At 33.8% G+C, this 18,859-nt stretch overlaps 1 protein-coding gene across 2 annotated transcripts in view; it reads right to left on the bottom strand.

The window, feature by feature from the left end:
- Positions 1-18,859, bottom strand: part of LOC118762678 — a 528,570-nt gene that overhangs the window by 8,936 nt on the left and 500,775 nt on the right. The window lies entirely within an intron of this gene.

Raw genomic sequence — 18,859 nt, 5'->3', positions numbered from 1 at the left:
GTACATGTGTTTGTGTATAGGGATATTTGAATATGTATGTATTATATATATGCATTCATGTGTTTCTGTTTGTTTTATTTCCGTTTTGATCGAAAAGATATTACATTCAATTTTTCTTCCGTGTGCTTGCGTGTTGGCACACAGATATCCAATTAAACATTACATTATAGCATATAAAAGTTAAATGGATTGAAAGCGTTTCCGTCCGACATCAAAAAAGTTAAATGGATTCTTTTATTGCATTAATTGTATACTGGAAACGAAATAAATGTTTGTTAATAGCGAGGAAATGACCCTTTGACTCCATTATTTTTAACTCATATAATCAACAGCTATTTAATGCATTTCCTTTCCTTACATGTGTAAGTTTCCTAATAGAGTATAAAAATGAAGATAAATACAACTTCCTGCAAAAAGCAAAGATATACCGTTCTGTGCATCATTAGTCTGTGAAGCGTTTATGGAAGTATTTTTAATATATAGAAAATTTGTAGATGAACGATTAAAAGAAATGTTGATTGAGAAGTAAATGATAACATCGTCAGGTAGAGAAGAAGGCAGTTTCTTCCCATAGAGAAGGAGTCAGTTTAAAAATAAAAATTCAATATAATTTTTAAAAAGTGTGTAATGGAGAGCATAGGAATATTTTTGAAAAGACAAGAGATAAATACGTTTCAAAATTCTAATAGCTTTTCAAGAATGCAAGGTAAAACGGAGTACTGAAAAACTCAAAATGCATATTAATAGTTGTTATAGTATTTCGCCCAGGGCTGAAGATATAATGAACAAAAATCAAAGATTTTGTTACATTTGATTGAAATAAACTTTTCAGTAAATACTTCAAAGATAGAAAATTAACGTCAAATAAGAGTAGGAAAACACTAATTTTTAACGGTTAACATAATCTCTTTCAAAATTTTTGATGTTATATATTCTCATATAATTGATATAACACACACGCACACATGTACTCACACACACATGCACTCACATACACATGCACTCACACACTCACATACCCTCACACTTACACTCACATACGCATACCTATATATTAGAGAGTTTGCGTGTGTGTGTGTGTGTGTGTGTGAGCGCGCATTTTCCTTATGCATTCGAAAACTGCATTTTGACGTATGGGGTATCAAAAGATTCAGTAATCATTCAGGCCCCCAAAACACTTTATTTTCATTAAAAAAGTTTCTAAGTTATCATAACAAACAGTTATCTTAATTCAAAAGACACTGCTCTACAACCACTAGACTTCATTAGAAATTGAAAATAGTTTCACACTTTCAATTTGAACCAAAATTACAAAGTGATGCATTACTACAGTGACGATGAGTGAATAATGAACGTACTGTCTCCGAATAAATCACATCTATACTATAATACAGAAAGCTGCTTATGATCTGTCTATCTATCTATCTATCTATCTATCTATCTATCTATCTATCTATCTATCTATCTATCTATCTATCTATCTATCTATCTATCTATCTATCTATCTATCTATCTATCTATCTATCTATCTATCTACAGAAGTAAGTTTTTCCTACAGAAAGCGAAATCAATTGATCCCGGAATATACGCATTCCTTACTTCTGTAGTTCATATAAGGTAAGCCTATTTCAGTTATGTTTGTTGCGGTGGCAGTCTGTATTTTATTATTAACTTGTGGCTTTAGAGCGATGGCTCTGTTTATAGCAAGTGGTATTTTAAATAACCTACTGAATTTTGTTTATATTTTACCTGTGAAGGTATAAATTTGCTAGCCACTTTATTATTATCATTATTATTATTAATAATAGTAATGATACATATTTAACTTTATATATATATATATATATATATATATATATATATATATATATATATATATATATATATATAATATATATATATATATACATACATACATACATTCATTCATACATACATACACAGGTGTAAAGCTATATAGCCTGATAGAGGCCAGCTGCACTGCAGAGATAATATCTCTTTGAAAATCAAAGAAAAAGAAGATATCTATGGCCAACTAGTTTGAACCTGCAGCTTCTATATCCAGACTATGTATTCATATTCATACCCGTAATTACTGGAGCATTATATTTTATCAGTAAATGCCTAAAGGAGAATCTGGATGAACTGGGATTTCCAGAAAGAGTAATCGACCGGCTAATTTGTACATTAAAAGTGCAATTTGTGAGAGGAACCGTAAAAGTATGCATGACTTTTCTCAAGTTCCAACTCTGAATTTGTCTGTGTTAACTACATCCCAGAGATGGAGCCTTGTACCTTTGTTGGAAATCGGCTACCTCATCAGTGTAAAATGTATAATAATCAAAAAATCGAAGAAGCAACACTCACACACATATGAATATATGTATGTATATGTGTATGTACGTATCTGTATGCGTGAGTGCTTACTTCTACTTAAAGCTCGTGGTTTAGTCATTAGATAAATATATGTCAATGAAATAACAAACTTAAATTAGCATTGGTGTCAAAGTGATCGACAAAGCAGATCCCCTTAAATGCTCTCTATCAGTAGGGGATAAAGTCCAAACGAATAAATGAGTTGGTTTCCACAGCAGTTTATATGTTAATTGTTACATTATCCGTATACTTGTTAAAGCATTGCAATGACTTTGTAATATTTACTAACGATGCTAGCTTTTTTATTTTTATTTATTTATTTTTTTCACAGATTGACTCTGGTCGAGCATACGTATAATGAAAATCGTTCTATCAATTACTATAAATCCTGTCATTTTCATTTCATTCATTCTTCAGTTAAGAAGTAGCGGATGATTTGACTGGAAGCACTAACTAGCTTTAGAAAGCTGAACAATCTTGCATATGCTGTGTTTTAAGTTGTATGATCAACGTTGTTGATATGCGCTGCTAATTTTTCTCATTGTATTTAGAATGTTAATTTAGTTTAAGAAACTTGAAGTTGTAGATGTTCTTAAATGATTTAGAATGAATGTTCAACTGTCTTGACACTGTTAACTTTCTCGTAACCTGCATCCTGGTGTTTCTCATGTACAATGTCTGTAATAAATAATCTGAAATGTATCTAAGTAATGTGCTATGTTATTCTACCACCTTTTCCACGATTCATGTTGTCATCGGGGATGTACCACGCTGAGACTACGTTCTAAAATGTGTAAATGTATATCACGCAGTACTCAATTTGCTACTATAAGGCAACCATACACTAAAAATTGCTGCATGGCTCATAACGTTACAAGCATATCAATGAAGCAAACATATCGTTTCGTATGGAACTTTATCGTGTAGATAAAATCAAAACGTATTACAGTCAACCGCGAGCAACGGAGTCGTATATCTTACTTCAATGACATTTTTATATGTTTCCTGAGCTTTCACCGCCTTCCTGTTATCTTAGTTTCCGCTTAAAATTCAACTGGTGAACCCTGTCGACAACAGCTCAAACTAGATTTCAAATATATAATGAAGAATAATTTATGTGAGGAAAGCAAAGAAAAGCAACAAAAAATATTCATAAACTTCAACACGCGAAACTAACTTCACAAGATGACCTGGAGGCGGATATGCTGTCATCCCAACTGATTCATAATCTAAATGGCAGGCGAACTGCAAATGAAACTGCAACTCTTGGGCTAAGCTATGAGCGAAATGTTTCATAGCAATGTTGTTTCAAATAAAATAAAATAAAGGAAAAAAAAAAACATAATCTCAGGAAACCACTGGACTTAATATAAATGATTCTCTAACATCTACCATTTGATGTATGTTGGCTTCGGTGAACTCATCCTTATCATTGATTTGCCGTAAATCTTTCCTATTTCTAAACCTTGTTGCCTTTATTAGCTGCTTGGATGAAGCTATCTTATCGATTTCTATTTTATTTCTTTTTCTACATTCAGCAGAGTTAATTTGTTCGTTGTAAGTGACTGTTAATCTTATTTCTATTACTTATGCATCAACTAGTCTTTTGTTCTTTCTTATATAGGTCTTCGTAGATTTTCTAATACTTCCCACATTGAGAAAGGTTTCTCCTTGTAGATCACGTCACTTGTTTACAGATATGTCAGTCAATATACAACTCACTTTGATCTACATTTCTTATTCTAACAAGGAATTCTTCCATTATTGTCTCTTAGCCAGAAGGTGAAATTTAAAATGACACCTGCACAAATCAAGATATTCCAGTCCACTTGATGGGATTTATATATAACCTTTTCAGAATCCGTTATCTCTCATAGCCACAAGGCAGCAAAGATTTATACAGAAAAACCTATTGTCAATACCATCTTTCGACTCCGAAGAGATGAATGATAAAATCGTCAGAGATGGGATTAGAACACCTACCATAAAATAAAATTCCTAATTATTGCAAGGCAGTTTGGTAGGCGAGCTATTCATTCATTTCTTTCTTTTGTTTTTGCATATTTCGAAAAAAATATGATGAAGCAGCAGTAACAATAGTAGTAGTAGTAGTAGTAGTAGTAGTAGTAGTAGTAGTAGTAGTAGTAGTAGCCGTACGGTGTTGATGACTGTAGTGGTAGTGACGCTGCTGTTGATGGTGATGATGATAATGATAATGATATACACGAGAAGCAATAAATAATGTAAGTGAATGTGTCTCTTAGAATAGCTGCTGCTACTCATTGATTTAGCTTAAGTCAGTTAATCAGCGTGTCACTTAATCAAACATATCGAACAAAACAATCAATCAATCAATCAATCAATCAATTAATCAATGAATCAACAATCAAGCAAGGAACTGACTCAATTTTTTTTCATAAAGGCATTTAAGGATCAAACAAAGCAAAGATTAATTGGTTGTTATTTGCGCATTAATATAAAAGCATTGGCAGCTAAATTTCCTGCAATTTTCCCTTCCCTCGCTAAACAGAAATGTCAAGAATCAGTTACTTTTTCTTGTATTTGTGTGTGTGTGTATGTGTGTGTGTGTATGTGTGTGTGTGTATGTTTTTGTGTGTGCGTGTTTGTGTTTGTGTGTGTCTGTGTGTTTGATAAATAATATATAATGTATTGGCACAGCACGTCACCAACGGTGCAAATAACATGAAATGCGTAAGGAAACGAGGGAAAACGAGTGAAATACGTAAACTACGAGACAAAAATGGAGAACAGGACAAGTTAACACATAGGCGCAGTTGTGGCTGTGTGGTAAGAAGCTTCTTTCTTAACCGCATGATTCTGGTTTCAGTTCCACTGCGTGGCACCTTAGGCAAGTGTCTTCTACTATAGCCTCGGGCCGACCAAAGCCTCGTGAGTGGATTTGGTAGATGGAAACTGAAAGAAGGCTGTGTGGTAAGTAGCTTGCTTACGAACCACATGGTTCCGAGTTCAGTCCCACTGCGTAGCACCTCGAGCCGACCAAAGCCTTGTGAGTGGATCTGGTAGACGGAAACTGAAAGAAGCCCGTCGTATATATATATATAAATATAAATATATATATATATATATATATATATATATATATATATATATATATATATATATATATATATATATATAGTATGTATGTATGTGTGTGTATATGTTTGTGTGTCTGTGTTTGTCTCTCCAACATTGCTTGACAACTGATGCTGGTGTGTTTACGTCCCCGTAACTTAGCGGTTCGGCAAAAGAGACCGATAGAATAAGTACTAGGCTTACAAAGAATAAGTCATGGGGGCGATTTGCAAGAATCCATATTCCAAATATTGGATTCCCTTTACCATAATTTATTCAGAATTTTCGTATGAAATAAATAGAAAATGTTAAGGAAACTCGGTATATATCATGGCTAATATCCAGTGTGTCTGAAAATTTGGCTACTTTTTCTAGCAGGTCATGCAACCATTTACAGCCTCCGATGTTGGTCTGTCTAAGTAAAAGTTTTGTTGTTATTTAGCCTCAAATCAACCCTGATACAGCAAACCTATGTTGCTATAAAAACATCTCTTGTAATTAAAGAATGGTTGTGTTAGGGGAGTGGACCCGAAAGTTATTGTTTGTAAACAGCAGCAATAATTTTCTTCGGCTGAATACACGTCATTGAGTAGTTAAAATTACCAAATACGAAAACTTTAACACGAAATAAATTCTAAAGTACAAAATTTTGTGAAAAACCTTAAGAATAAACCCTGTTCTATGTGACATATTCTACCAGTATCCGACGTTTCAAAATGCTTAGTTTAAAAAAAAATAATTAAAAAAATCTGGCTCTCAAACTGAAAATATATTATGTGTGTGTGTGCGTGTACATGTGTGTGTCTGTGATTGTCTCCCCACCATCGCTTGCGGTTCGACATAAATGACAAATAGAATAAGTACCAGGTTTACATAGAATAAGTCTTGGGGTGGATTTGTTCGACTAAAGGCGGTGTTCCAGCATGACCGCAGTGAAATGATTGAAACAAGTAAAAGAATAAAATACATAGGGAGAGGGGGAAGGGAGGGAGAGGGAGTAAGAGAAAGTGAGAGACTGAGAAAGGGAGTAAGAGAGAGAGAGAGGGAGAGGGAGAGAGGAAGACGAACAGAGACAGGAAGAGAGAAAGAGAGGGAGTGGGAGAGAGAGAATATACGAGTAAATGTAAGTTGTGGTTAATTATGCGTGTGTGTAAAAGAGAGAGAGAGAGAGAGAGAGAGAGAGAGAGAGAGAGCTTCAGTTGAAAAGAAAGAGCATGAATCATAGTGTGAGGGAGAAAGAAAGTAAAACAACAGACTACGCAAAAGAGCGAGTAAATGGAAAGACTAACGGCATAGACAAAATGTAAAGGAATTCGTTTCGGAGTGAGGCACGGTGCGAAATCTTTTGTAAGTCGTTTTACGCTAATCTCATGTTCACCCAAGTGAGTAGAATAGGAGTGACTGAAACTGAACAGAGGTATATCAAAAAGACTGTGGTTGAACAAGGGTGGCTGTTGAGGTCATGACCTGGTTCATCACCCTCAATATGAACAACTGCTATGAAGGCAAATTGCAAAAAGCTTTAATAGAAAGCTTTAAGTTTTAATTTCAGAATTAACTTCAGAGGTAACATAAGCATTGTAAACGTCTTCTAAGCGCCGGTGGCAGAAACATTAGTACTCCGGGCGAAATGCTTAGCAGTACTTCGTCTGTCGTTACGTTCTGAGTTCAAATTCCGCCGAGGTCGACTTTGCCTTTCATCCTTTTGGGGTCGATTAAATAAATACCAGCTACGCACTGGCGTCAATATAATCGACTTAATCCGTTTGTCTGTCCGTGTTTGTCCTCTCTGTGTTTAGTCCCTTGTGGGTAGTAAAGAAATAGATAAATACGACCATAAGAACCTCTTGCTCCACTATCTTACATCAGCAGATATACCAACCTCTAGAGAGAAACATAAGACTAATAGGAATATTATGAGATTAGTAACTACGCAGGTACGTGTATGTGAATAAACGCATATATCTGTCCGTAGACAGCCACAGAGACGCACACATTTAGTTATGTATTCATAACATATACAGAGATAAATGAGAATGCACAACTAAACAAACACACACATGCATACACGTGTGTCTTGGCGTGTAGCCTCTCAGTAGTTCATACGTGTTTAAAATGTTAATTTCAAGATTTTACAGTTCTTTTTTACTTGGTTCCACTTTGTGCACGCAAGCTTGTATAATGCCTGTATGCATGTATGATTTTGTGTGTGCGTGCGTGTGTGTATGTGTGAGTGTGTGTGTGTGTGTATTTATGCGTATGTGTGTGCGCGCATGTGTTTCTAGTAATGCGGAAACATCTGATAATGAATATGATGCTTTTATATTCACCGTCACATAAGAATTTTGTATAACCAATTACAATATTTTCCAGCGAAAATTATTTATAGATGTGTCTAAATTAAATTATTCCAATGGGCAGCAGTCTCACAAGCGGCTGCGCAATTTCATTTTAATTACGAACCGTAAGTGACGCCATTCCAAAGCAACATTCGATTCGATATAAATTACATGAATTATGATGCAAATTTTAAAATACTATATGCCTGCCAATGAATTGGCTAAACTCATACATACACACATACACACACACACACACACACGCACACACACATATACACACACACACTTTATTAAGAGCAGCAAAAATATCACAAAAACTGTTACTCAGAGTTTCATGCTCCCTTTCTTCGGACAGTTTTGATTAAAACAAAATAGTTTTAGTTTTAAACAAAACTGTCCGACGAACGAGAACGTGAAACTCTGAGTAACAGTTTTGTGATATTTTTGCTCCTTTTTAATAAAGCATATTACTCTACCTCTGATATTCGAGTACTATTCTTCCACCGTGTTTCGCATTTATGTGCTTTCTCTCTCTCTCTCTCTCTCTCTCTCTCTCTCTCTCTCTCTCTCTCTCTCTCTACATATATACATACACACACACACACACACACACACACACATATATATATATTATTTTTAAAAAATCCACTCTATCTGTTTTTTATGTTTTATTTATACTTTTTATAATATTAATGTAGAATATAGAATATATAGTATAAATAATATATATATATATATATATATATATATATATAGTAAAATGAAATGAAGTATTGATTGTCTTATTGAATAGATGAAATGTTGAACATTAGGGGACTAGTATACTTTCATGCGTTATAGCAGTCTTCAAGGTCCCAGATTATGACTGGAGTGTTTCAACTAACACATATATATATATATATATATATATATATATATATATGTGTGTGTGTGTGTGTGTGTGTGTGTGTGTGTGTGTAAGTATTTCGTGATTGTTTATGCGTCAGTGATGTAAAAAGCGTAGCATAGATTAATAAATGAGAAACTGACAAAATCGCAGGAATTACATAATCACTTCCATGACTGATAGCTGTCTCTGCTTTTGAGAGCTGATTGCCCGTGCGCCTACTAACAACTTCCTCGGAGCCACTCAATTGACGTATATGTTTATTGTGGCAAGCATTTAAACATATTGATTCGGCTACATGCAGAACGAGATATATATTATGCATGTATATATGCATGTAAGCTTGCATGTATGTATGTATGTATATATATATATATATATGTACAGGTGAGTGAAGGTGCTTCTTTATATATAAAAAAATACACACGCAAACAAACGTGTGTGCATGTGTGCCCAGATATTATATATGTATGTATGTATGTATGTATGTATGTATGTATGTACGTATGTATGTATGTTTGTAGCGTAAAAGAAAGTAAAAATGACAAATCTAATTGTGTATAAATTGTTGGTTTGAAGCTCAGAGTAGGTGAATGTGCTAATTATATTTCGGATATTAACTTCTTTTGTAATGTAAGAGCTACAAGGGCCTGAAAACATCGCAACGCTTTCACAAATTTCCTTCACCATTTGTAAAGGAATTTCCCACCACCGCCTTTGTTTATTTATATTTAACTTAAGAAGCCGCGTTCAAACGCCGACCAGATCAACTTTGCCTTTTATCTTTTCGGTGTCAGCAAAATAAGTACAGGCTAAACATGGAGGACAATATTATCGACTAATCCCCTGTCCCCAAATTTCAGGCCATGTGAAAGGAATTTATAATTTATGATCTCTTGTGTCAGAAAATATTGTGTGTATCAAAGAATTTATGTGTGTGTGTGCGCGCACACACACACACACCACACACACACACACACACACACACACATTTTAAATGTCATGAACCTAAATAAAAAACGGTAAGACAACAAAGGAACTAGAGGTATCATCAATATTTCATTAATTTTGCGTTTAAAAGAGGGAGGGTGAAAGAGACAGTATTTAGTATGTTAGTGCTACAGCAGAAGAAATGTATAGAGGAGTGAGAAAGAAGAATAGTGGTTGAGATGAAGGAAAAGTAAGAAAGGAATGACGATCGGATAGGGTTCAGCAGTCATTTTATAAAAGCGGAAGGGATTTAAGAACGGTAGAGGAACGTGTGACAGTGTACACATTACTATGTAACGGAGTTTCGATATTCGTATAATGGGTTGTATGTCTGGTATGTAAAGAGCGTGTTTATATGTAAATGTCTGAAAGTGTTGAAATGATATGGTAGAGGTTAGTGCAGGTGTGAGTTGTTGGTTTGTGTATATAACTGCATTGAGTGTGTGAAAGTTTGGGAATGATTACATATGTGAGGTAAAATGGAAGGCTAAAAGAGTATTGAGGTTGTAATAGCAGTGTGTGTATCTGAGTATGAGTATGAGACGGTATTTCATGGAAGGAAGACATGTAGAATGAAAGGCAAGAGGGAAAATATGTGCACACACTTTGTAGGCCTCTGCAAGACTTTTCAACCAAAACACCTATACAAAGGTCGGTATGCTCATGAGCAAGATGCCTTGCAATGGAAGTGAACGAAGAACATGTAGCTGCGTAGTGAACGTCTTCACTATACACATATCTGTGCCTGAATATATATTCATATGTGTGTATTTCAGACTGGAAGTACTTTGTACGTGGTTCTGCTTAATCTTGTATGTGTTTTCAGTTAAGTTCAGGCTGTATGTGTATATCTATGTGTGAGTATGTGTGAGCATATGTGAGCATTTATGTGCGTTTGCATTATGTGTCTGTTTGCGTGTATGCACGCGCACGTGTGTGTGTGTTTGTGAATACGTATGCTCACGTATTCACAAGCTTGTTTCTATGAGTTTGCTGTTGTGCTTTTCGGTGTGTTTTATGTGTTTCTCTGAGTGGAATTCTTTGTGTTTTTGCAAGTGTGAAGGTATTTATGAGGCTCTTTATAACAACTCAGTGAAGCACAGCTGTATTTACATTCACTTACTCAAACATACTTAGTATTTACAATTAATATATTTTGCCATATAAAATCGGAGACACTTGAAATGTAAACTTCATTTACATTTGAACATGTCTCGACGGATTTCAAATTAGTAGAATCTTTATTTATATCATGAATATGAACATTAATTCTTTCTTTTCTTACTGCCTTATACAACTATGAATTGTTTTGCACAGTATAAAAATAGAGTGTTAATATGTGGTGGCATATTTTCTTTCCTTTCACGGAATAATTCTGCATAACAAAATAAACAAAAGAACAGGTGCGTATAATGCAAATATATTTTATGAGTCTCATTCAGCATATGATTATTTGTGCTTTCCGATGCATTTATCATATAGAGAAAATTTTTTAAATGCTAACCTATCAGTAATTGTTATCCCGGATGAGAGGCAGAACAAAACCGCCGGGAGATGTCTACGAAAACCAATTAATTTTCAAGTACCTTGAAATTCCTGAACCATTAACTACGTCTCAACTTTCATGCATCAATCAGTTTGTTAGACACACATATACATGTATGTATATGTACACGCACACACAAACACACACAAACACATACACACACACACAGAAACACACACTCATATACACAAATACACTGATTCGAATATTATGTTGAATTAATAAAGAGTGCTCAATACATTCTGTAGAGCATATGGCTTACTGAAACTAAATATTCACATTGTGACCCAAGTTCTAGTAAATTATATAGGCTTGAAGCTTTGTGCGTGACTCTGAGAGAATGCAACTGAAATAAATGTGTGCCTGTGTATGTGTGAGTGTGTGCATGTATGTGCATATTTATGTGTGTTTGTGTTCTTTGTGTCTATTTTTGTCCCGCACCTCAACTTGTCAAACGGAGTCTGTGCTTCTATGAGCCAGAAGTTCGGCCAAAAATTATGAACGAATAATTAACAGCGTAAGCGACTATTTGTTCGACGAAAACACTTCACGACGAACCCCTAGCGTATACTCAGTCTAAGGGCAGAAACGAAAGATATTAAATAATACGCATAATATGCACACGCGCACACACAGGTGCACTTTATTCTTTTACTCTATTATGGTGAAGCCCTAAGGTTGTAGCCATGCTGGGGCACCATCAGTCTATTAACCTTTTCAATGGCCATTCTTAGGTGATCGACACTGCTGCCCTCTTTTCTGCTTCTTGCCTTGATATTGGTTCATCCTGGACATTGGATAGCAGTAGAATAAGTTGTTTCTTGAAAACACCTACCCTCACTCCATGAATATACTTCAGATGTTTTGCAGGGCATCAAATATTTGTGGGCCCTTGAATCCCAAGCTATCGCAATATAAGGTCCTCAATCTAGAGGTGAGAGCTGGGACCTTACATACATAAACACACATACATACATACATACATACATACATACATACATACATACATACATACATACATACATACACACACACACACATATATATATATATATATATTGAACAAGCCGTCTCTACTAAGTCAAAAGCCTTTGTGAGATCGATGAAGGTGATAGAGAGTGGTTGTCTATGCAGCCAGCACGTTTCCTGTAGCTGTTCGGGGTATACCTTCTCAGCGATTTTCTGTAGCCTATTTAGTGCCACGAGGGTAGAGATTTGTTAAATACATTACCTGAACATTTTAGTATTTCCAGTATCTCAGTGCAGCGATGTCTACACATTTTCCTATCATTTGTACCTAACCATTTGTGGTGTCCTACTATTTGTTGTGCCTTGATTCTTATAAATCTTCATAACAAAATCACATACGAGTGTGCGTACGTGTGTGTGTGTGCGAGTGTGTGTGTGTGTGTGTGTGTGTGTGCGAGTGTGTGTGTGTATATATATCATCTGCGTGTGTGTACGTGTGTTCATATGTCCTCTGTGTGTATGCGTATGTGTGTGTACAGCACCAATGCACGTTTCTCCGTGCGTTTTGTTTGTACGTTCGTGCGTGTATGTATGCAGTACACCAGTCCTGACTGAGTACGATATGTTTGTTTCTTCTAAATAAAGCTTAAAAATATTTTGTAAAACCATATATAATATCCTAGAGCCAAGAATATTTATAGATTTGTCTGAATTAAATTATTGAAACGGGCATTAGTCTCAAAAACATCTGCGCAACTTTGAATTAATTATACAAAAATAAATACTACATTTTAAATGTAAATGCTTGCTTGAAAAAAAAATTCAATTATGATATGATAGAGGATATATGGATATAACTGTAAAAATGCCATTAAATGTAGAATACTTAAGCATATACATGTGCATGAATGCATGTATACATATATATATATATATACACACACGCACTCATATAGATATATTCATGTGGAAATATATATATCTGTGTACAAATTGATATATCTGCATATTTAAGCACTATATATATATATATGAGGATTTATATGTAGCTTTATGAATATATACTTGTTTGTGCCTCTGTGCATACATGTGCATGGAAAACTATGTGCATTTTGTATGAAACAGGAAGATAAAAGTAGTTCACAGAACAATAGTCATTTCCGTTAAGCGATCCTTCAATAATACCATAAACAATGTGTTTAATCACGCAACATGCGTTGGTATGCACAATTTTATTGTGTATAGGAGCCAGATTCATTTACGTTCATAATTTACTTCGGTGCCATTTGCCATATACAAAGCTATTTTAACATGTTTTTCTGCGAAACCGAAAAGTGCCGACAGTCATTTTTAGAAAGCAATTAATTTTCGAGTATTTGAAGCATCTTAAAATTCCCGGACAATTAAAACATCTAGCTAACTTCCATACTTCAGATTTTTAAATTACACCTCTAATGGTTTTATATGAGTGGTACTATCTGGAAGCATATATATATATATATATATATATATATATTTGTGTGTGAGTGTGTGTGTGTGTGTGTATGTATGTATGCATGTATGTATGCATATATGTATGTGTGTGTGTATATATATATATATGTATTTATATATATATATGTATATATATATATATATATATATATATATATATATATGTATATATATATATATATATATAAATATAAGAGAGTGATCAAATTGTGGCTCACTCTTGCACTAGAAATAGATCCAATAGGTTTCAACCACAAAATAAATGTTTCCCATTTTGTGGTTGAAACCTATTGGATCTATTTCTAGTGCAAGAGTGAGCCACATTTTGATCACTCTCTTATATTTATGTATAAAATATTATTAAAATCCAGGTTTCTTTGCACTGGCCACTTGGTGTTGAAGAGGTATACTATTAAATTAGTATCTAATTATCTCACCCTTATTATTAATTATATATATATATATATATAATATATATATATATATATATATCAACGTTCTCCTCGTCACCTCGTTATGGCTTAGTTTTCACTGTCCTCTTTTCGTTTGAATTTGTGACACTCCGCAAATCCCAAATTTCACTTAGGATAATTTGTAGGAGCAGCTGTTTCGACGAAGGTGCTTCTTGTCGCAATTGCTCAAAATGCGGAGTAGATAAAACAGCCGACAGCTGATGAAGGGTCGTTCTTTATGTTATTTGTTTTGTTTTCCATTTGTTTCCTTCGTTGTTCAGAATAAAAGTTCGCATTCCATGTTTTCGCATTTTGCATTTCATGTTGTTTACGTTCTATGGCGTCCTGTACCCATATATACATATATATATATATTATATATATATATATATATAATATATATATATATATATATATATATATATATATATATATATATATACATATATATATCTATATCTATATCTATAATATATATATATATATACTTTATATAAGGCAGCAGAAAATTCAACAAAATCTGTTACTCTGAGTTTCTCGTTGCCGTTCATCAGACAGTTTTTGCTACAAAAATTCTAGCAAAAACTGTCTGATGAACGGCAACGAGAAACTCAGAGTAACAGATTTTGTTGAATTTTCTGCTGCTTTAAATAAAGCATATTACTCTACCACTGGTATTTGAGTACACTTTTTTCCACCTTGTTTCACATTTATGTGTTTACTCCGGTATATATATATATGTAACTATGTACATATACGTACGTATATATGCATATATATATATTATTTATATTATATATACATATATGTTTGTATATATGTATATATGTATATTATATTTATATTATTCTTAAACAAGAATAATATTTTTATGGATTAACAGAAGACTGTATACAGATGGTATGTTTTAGCTGGTCAGTTTCTTATTGTTGTTATTTAGGGTATTTCCTACTATTATGTGTAACATGGATTAAAATTTCTATTTGCTGATCAATTTGCTTATAAAACAATGAAAATCTGAAAGAAACATGCAAACCAACAAACATTTGTGAAGATCAAAGATGAAAATAATCAAAATTCTATTTTAATAACATCATGACATTCCTTACTAATAACTATCGCCTAAGTTAAAAGATTTATCGGTTTAACGGTTTCACTTTATGAATTTAGTCACACACACACACACGCACACACACTCACACACACACTCACACACACGCAAACACGTATATATAAATGTAGACTTATAGGGTCGGTTTTCCACTTTTCATATACAATCCCCACCTGGGCGGAACATCGTTTCTTCGCAAGCTGAGTGGCATGGAGCAATGTGAAATTAAGTGTTTTGCTCAACAGCACCATGCATCATCCGGTCCAGCAATCGAAACCCTAACTACTAAGCCATGCATATACATGTGTATAAATGTAAGCATTCGTAGTAGCTCTCGTCTCACTTGCGTATAAGAGCGCTGGTAGGACGGTGCTATTGAAGAGTCTGGTACGTATGACATTGTCTAGTTTTGTTTTGAGTTCATTCTTCATTGCGTTAAGTGCCTTGCACCCTGACCTTTTCTCTTTGAGATTTTAGCATGCATATCTCGGCGCGTCTTCGCTGTTTGCCCCACGTAAACGTGGTTCTTTCCTTTATTTCTTTACTTCCTCAATTTCAACGCTTCCAAGCTCTAATTGTATTCATGCGGTTTAATCGTAAGTGATGGAGGTTAAACTACCTTCACTGTGAAAAGACTTAAATACTATCATGCTTAAGATGGTTGATAAATGCAATTTAAAAATCTATCGCGCCTTAAGCCTGTTGTCCCACCTTTATAAGCTGTTTACAAAGGCCATAGTCAACAGATTATCAAAACACCCAGACGACCGACAACCAAGAGAAAAACATGCATGTATATATAAATTAGTGTACAAATATTTTTGACTGTTAATGTTGGTGTGCATATATATGCAAATGTATATGTATGTAATTTGTATATTACAGAATTATATGCTATATGAATAGATATATTAATCTTTAATTTTTGAGTGTGTGTTAGATTGTAATAGTAACTTCTGTGAACGAATGTGATCATGGCCTAAATTTGAATGTTGAAAGTTGAAGAATATAATTCACAAGTTTATTGGTGATTCCACGATTTGAAGCACTCATGCATACATATTTTGCAGGTCCTTGTCCATGGCTAAACAGAAAATCTCTTGTACTCCTCATTCAACTTATTTCTGAAGTCTTTCTTTCGACATTTCTTTCTCTAAGTTTTACAATATTTTGCATATATAAGTATGATATTGTGTGTAACTTCTTGTTATGTTACCTACATTTCGGATTGTAAATTCTTTTTAAGATAAAATGATTTGCCTTACTACACTGGGTGTGTTCACAGGTGATTTGTCTTAATAAATTTGGTACGTTCACAGGTTAAAGTTACACCACATACCTTATTATTCATCTAGTATTCTATTACACCTGCACCTTGATACTAGCACACACATAAACATACAAACATTCACAAAAACATAATCATACACACATTCACATACACGTAATAAGCATCAAAGCACCAAATTTCGACGAATTATACAAATGTTCTGTTGCAATATAATAGATAATATAGAGAAAAACATTGTTTTTTTTGTAACTCCTTTGTACTGACATATTTATAATGTATTAAGCTTTTATTAATAATTTCTGTTCTTAGCGATAAAAATAGTAATTTCGTTGGTTAGAGGACTACCGGAAATTTACGTTATGCAACAAGCGTGTTGCATGAAATAATCTGTAAGCAACTGTCTCTTCGCAATTGGAAGATGTATACATACAAACACATACACACACGCACACATATTTGCTATTGGTATAAATTTGTGATAATACAGGTTTCAAACAAATAATGTAATATATGAGTCTGATGTGCTGTCATTCAAAAGTGACAATATGATGATAACAGCTTAAGTCTGCAGTTGCACATATTATATAACATAACAATATTCAGGTGTTCGAAAGCTCATTAAACAGTTTTGATATATGTAATAAAACCAATTGTATGCTACACTTTCCTTGTGAGAATGTATGCATCCATGTATGTATGTGTGTATATGTATCCATATATGTATGTGTGTATGTATGTAGCTATCTACTCATTTATGTATCTATCTGCATATAAGCATACTCTCTGTATACATATATACATATGTGTTTGTGCGCGTGCGTATTTGTGTGTGTGTGTGTGCATACACATTCATGTTTGATGTTTTAATTACGTATCACCGTTTGACAAACAGTGTTGGTCTCTTTACGGCTTTGCCTTTAGTATACAGGCAAACCGACAAAACAGACAAAACAGAATAAACAGCCATTTAAAAATTAATTACTGAGAACGATTTCAGTGATAAGTCTGTTCGAGACCAAGCCTCTATATAGTAACAATCTTGAGATGGAAAAAAAAGTAATAACCGATTATTAATTTAACAAATGAATTGCCTAATTAATTGCCTGATCAGTCAGCTAGTTCATCGTAGTCCTTTTGCTCTTATTAGCCACTTCATGGAAAACATATCGTTAATTCAAATTCGTCTAAGAGGGGTTTTGAATACAAAAAGAAGGTTCATCGGTGCTCCAAGAGGGACGCAGTATGATACGTGCTGTCTTTAAAGATTAAAGAAACATTACTTAATGTACTTCTAAGCGTACTGGTTGAGAATTAGACTGTGTCGCTGTCTCAAACTCCTTTAACCAGTGTGGCTGTCTCAAACTCTCTTTAATCCGGTCAATGAAACTTGATGTGGTAGTAAACAAGTACAGTAACAGCAATAGCAACTTGCATCATAGCCTCATAGATGTCTGATTTGCTCGCAAAATCCCGAAGGATGAATGTGATACCTGTAAAAAATGAGATACTAGCAGAGATATTAGATTTACTTCTTCAGTACAGGGTAAAATAGACTGGTTGTATTTATCAATGTCTATTTTATATTCACACCCGTCAATAGATGTAATTTGAAATTTTAAGGTATTTCTTATTCACCAAATTCGCTAGTATTTCATACTAATCATCGACATTTTGGTAAGTTGTCAACACCAGGTGTAATATACTAATGCTTTCTAAAACTTGTTAGGTATTATAAAAACTAAACAGAAGCGAAAATGTGAAATTTAACAAAACAACCGCGGTTATGGATTGAAACGTACCTTCGGAAACAATAGAATATTGCTACTCAACGAAAGTTTTGTTTAATTTACTAAGTGTTTACTAACATTCTCACGTATTATTATTTCCGATCAGTCTGTGATAAATGAAATTATTACGATTTCCTCTCAATTTTCTTTCTATTTTATTTTTAACACATCTCATAGTTTGTTAAATCTCATCAGCTCTAGTAACTATACTCTATATTTAATCACACAGTTGCATTCACATAACTTCGTGAATAAAGATTGAGTAATAAAGTCGGAATTATTATTGATTTCACTACATAATCTATATATATGTATATACTTCTTATATTGAATCCTATTTTCATTCAACATAAACACTATTCCTCTATATCAACTTCTTTTGAATTCGCATACATCTCTTATAAATTGCACAATCCAGTCCTCTTGATTCTACTTTTCAATCTCTATTAGATTACATCTGTAGCAAATTCAATAAGCAATGAGATGAGATAAAATAGTTGCTTATCTTCTGTAATATCA

The sequence above is a fragment of the Octopus sinensis genome, linkage group LG3 (assembly GCF_006345805.1).
Source record: "Octopus sinensis linkage group LG3, ASM634580v1, whole genome shotgun sequence".
NCBI classification, from domain to species: Eukaryota; Metazoa; Mollusca; class Cephalopoda; order Octopoda; family Octopodidae; genus Octopus; species Octopus sinensis.
Note: the sequence above shows the minus strand (reverse complement) of the source record. Positions and strands in the feature narration are given on the sequence as shown.